Here is a 4,883-nt window from a genome sequence, read left to right as displayed (position 1 = left end):
TGCCGGTAGTACTAACTATAATACCTGAACGTGTCCTCGAAGTAAAGTAGAGAAGCAGTCGTTTAAATTGTAAACCCATGACACCATAACGTATAAATACAAATCCATTAAACCCTTCATCATATCATTGTGTGTTTAAAGATACACTCTTTAAATACTCCCAAATAAGATTTACAACAATTAATAATATTGTTTCAAAATTCCGTAAAGGATAAATAAATGTCGAAAACAATATTTCTTTGAAAGGATACAGAGCTTAATTGGAAAGAAATAAGCATAAAACACTGTATTTCTACCTTATGAGACTATGGTAGACCACAGTAAATCTTTTATCATTCACCAATCATTTAATATTTTTGCGCTTTCTGCTTATAAAAACACGGTAACAATATTGTTATCAGTAATTAATATTTTCCATAAATGAATTATTTAGTAAGAAGTTAAAGCTGCACTCTCACAGATTGAACGTTTTGACGACTTTTTTTGTCTTGGACCAAGCCAATTTTTTGCGAAAATCCTTGGAAACCAGGTATATAAGACTGCTGACAAAAAATAAGATCGCATATTTTTATATTTAAGTTCAAGTTTAAGCCATTAAACATTAATTTTCGAATGGATCTGATCTTTTGTTTTGTCAGCAGTCTATTATCATTGGTTTGCAGATATTTACGCTAAAAGTTGCTCTTTCCAAAACAAAAAATAAAATAGTTGTAAAAATGGTATATCTGCAGCTTTAAAGGTTTATCAGTCAAAATTTATGTTTATTATACATGTGTATGTATTGATTTTAAATAGGAGTGTCACTTTAAAAATATAAAATATGTTTGCTTTGTTGTTTAATTGCATACGAAAATCAATTTATGAAAATAAATTAAGAACAGTATATTAACCGTGTGAAGTTTTTGGATGTATTTTTATCATGTATATTTATTTAAATCAGAATAAAATAACGGGTAAAATACACAATTGAAACAAACATGACAAGCTTAGTAGCCCAACATCTAACAATGTGTATTTGCCGATCGTTCAGATTTTTGTTAAATTTAACTACGTGGTTTACAGCATCGTTTAAATATTCAATGATATGTTCATACATTACAATAAAACAGGTAGAGTTGATACAATTGTTTACAATCTTGTTAGAAATACTGTAGATCACATATGTGCACATAAGAAGTTTTAGAGAAATAAGAACATGAAAGTTAACAACGATGCCGTCAACAGCGTTGTTAACGTATTAACAGTTCTGAACAAAGGCTTATAGTTGGCAACCAAGATCATGTTCATTAACAAAAGACAGATAAACCCACAAGAGAACATACCTAACACAATTATCATGTTATAGTATTATGCTTTCCGGTGGTTTAAAAAGATATATGAGTAAAAACACTTTCTTTTAATGATGCAAACTATGAAAAAAGAACTGTTTTTAAATTTTAGCCCCCTTTGGCCTTTCTCGTCCCAATTCAAACGTCAACACGCACAGGGCTGGACACAATTTATTTCCTAAATGACGTTACGTCCTTACATTAATTTACGTACATGGACATCAGTGTTGACGTACTATAATTGACGGTCTACAGTTTTGACGCGCTTTTATGAAAAAATACAATATGCTGTCATTTTATACCTATTTAAGGCATATGATAAATTGTTAATTTCAGTAATAGTCGCAATAACTTTCACTTCGTGCAAAGTAGTCAGTATGAATTTAAGACAGGATAGAGAAGAAAGCCTTACTCTTATACAGGGTTTCGCTTTCGCCATTCATTCAAGCTTCTTTGTACAGGTTGTGGTTTGTGTAAACAAAAATAATAATGCGATATCTAGTGTTTAATAAAAAAAAAACTATTATAAAGAGTTTGGTGTAAGTGCGTGAGAAAGGTTGATAAAGTAATTGCTTAGATAAAAAGAGTGAATTGTGGCAGAGCAATGCGAAGTGAAAGTCACAGGAGACACAGGAGGTATGTTCCTATTTAATTCGCAAAACTCAGAATCTGTCGTACTGGCGAATGTAGGTTTGAATATGTTAATAGATAGTAGAGTTCAACAGGTCCATGATATTTTTCGAACCAAAATGAAGGAGCATGAGAGAAAGAGATCTTTAAAAGGTAACTCTTCAAGTGGGATAAGTATTATGACACTGTAAAGACATCGGAAAAAGTAGTGGAAGGTTTCCTCCATTTCCCCGCACTAGCAAAACGACTTTACACATTTTTTTGAAAACCAATACTCGTTTAGATATTGCTGCAATGTGACCGTAGCCTTTCGTGATAGACTTACGATCAATGTCGTAGAAAAACAGTGGGACAGTCTTTAGTCATGTTTAGTCAGTGTTTAAAATCTGGCGAAGAGGGAGCAGACTGAACGTATACTGGGAGGGCATTCCATAATAATATTTTAGAAAACATCTCACATGTTCAAACAATGAAATTACAGAAAGGCAATCAGTAAGTACTAGGCTTAATCATTAAGAATTTCAACTTTCGCGGGTGTTTAAAGGTCCGTCTACTGCCATCATCATTGTATATAATTTGTTTGTTGGTCTTTCTGGAAAGAAGGAGCGCCATTGCTTTCGTTGGATGGAATGACACAAGCATTCTATCTGCCAAGTTATGAATCTTACTAATATCGTCTAGAAGTTGACCTGCTGCACGGATATAATCGCAAATTATGTCATTTATATATACTTGAAAGAGATGTGGTCCGAGAATAGAGCCTTTCAGAACGACGGCTGTATCAGAGTGTGTGCCAGAAAGAAAAAGAAAACAGAACACGTCTTCTGTCACTGACATTATCAGTAAGCCGAGAGGGTAGTTCTCCTAAAATGCCACTTTGACGAAGCTTATGAGAAGACCCTCGCGTGCAAAACGCTATCAAAGGCTTTAGGAATATCACCAAAACTGCCCTGATTTCTTGAACTTCATCAATGGCGAGACAGAATGAGTGATAAATAGAAACAAGTTGGGTTATAGTAAAATCTTTTTTTGGAATGAATCAAAACTTATTAGGGGTTAGGAATTCCTGTCTATCGGAAGAAGTTAAAGAAATATTTATGTAGTATTATTTATGTAGTATTCTTTCTTGAACTTTGCCGACGATACTTCTTCCGGCATCTTGAGGATCAGACTTCTTATGAATAGCACAGACAGTTGCCAGTTTCCAAAGCCGGGGCACTTTACTAGTAATATTTGCCGGACAAATGCTAAATTAAGTCAAATTGTCTACCCACTTATGAATATTCGTTAACATTCATATAAACAATACTACAGAAAACTATCCAGTAGTCGAACGTTTAAACATAAATCCCGTTCAATAATACAGGGTCAACGTCAATGATATAGAACACCTCCACTCCCCCCCTCAAAAAAAAAAAATAAAAATAAATAAAATAAAATAAAAAAAATAAAAAAAAAATAAAATAAATATAAAAATAAATCACAAACCAGAAACATGGACCAACAACGGATAACTCCACAAAAAAACACAACATATGTAATATATGGAACTAAAGGGTGTTTATCAAGGATGATTACGTACCGCCTTGGAACGGTCAGTAGAATGTAACTCTAAATATGGGATAAGGGCTACAACACGAATTGAAGAACGCTGTCAAAAGAACAAAAACTCATTCCATGCTATGAAAGATTATGGATTAAATGGCGAGGGTCTCTGTCCACTAACCTCCATAAGCATGTATTGATAAAGCCATTATTCCAACTATTAAGTATGGATATTTATATGAAAAACTACAGAAACAAGCACAGTAGTCGAAAGTTTAAACATCACCATGGCTATGACTATGTAAATTAAAGACTCTGTAAAACTGTAAATAATGACAACATTAAATTGAAGTACATGGGAAGCGAATTGTGGAATAACCCCAAGGCATCATCAGTAAAACTCGACATTATGTAGTTAAAATGACCCAAGGCTTTGATAAAAACACTCGTTTCGACATGTGTTAGTCAACGGTTGGACCACATCGTTTATTAAGTTTATTCGAGATTCGCTAATTATATTTTCTGCAAAGGAAAATGACGCTGTCTTCCGATAGTTAGCTATTTATTAGGAATTATATGACATTTCTTAATCGTCAAATAAGAAAGCCTTCGCTTTATACCTGACATATGCGCTCTTTCAAAACAATCCAACCCCTTCGAAGTCGAGCTGGAAAGGCACTGTCCATAAAACCGTACATACAGAATTTATTTATGGCGCGAATTATAAGTGGCAGGGTACCAAAAGCTTGCGCACTTTATTGCTAACTTGAGGCTAGGCAGACCCTCTTTATTGCACTTCGTATGTTTATTTTGTGAACGCAATTTCTTTGAACATATGGTTTTTGCTTGTTCATACACAGGTACAGAACGTGAAAGTTATTATAGTAACGCATTTTATAACTTAAAGGTTGGCGACAAGGTAAACAATTAATTGGTCCAAGATCAACAAGCAATATAACGTTATCACTTATTTCAGGTTTTATTCACTTCCTTCCCAAAAAAAGATTTAATGAAAATAAATATTTGCTAAAACACTTTATTTCAAAAGAGACACTTAGGGAACAGTGGGCCGAAGTGTTATGGTAATTGTTATGTGCATGATTCATTCAAACATGTAATGCCATTTTTTATCGTCCGGAGGTATTATATTTTATCAAAAAAGCAAACCTGACGCAATCAGTCACTGAGTTATGATTCCTTTATTAATATATTACAGTATAACTCGGATATGACGAACTTAACTTTTAGACATACATGAGCTTTATGCGGTATGACCATGCCTTTTTCCCCACATAGAGCTCACCTTGTCACGAGCTTTATGTGTTGGGCAACACATGTAGCTCACACATTACGCATATATTCGAGATGAGTTTTATGTGC

Source organism: Mya arenaria, chromosome 2 (genome assembly GCF_026914265.1).
Source record: "Mya arenaria isolate MELC-2E11 chromosome 2, ASM2691426v1".
Lineage (NCBI taxonomy): Eukaryota > Metazoa > Mollusca > Bivalvia > Myida > Myidae > Mya > Mya arenaria.
The sequence above is the reverse complement of the archived record's forward strand: the minus strand, read 5'-3'. Positions refer to the sequence as shown.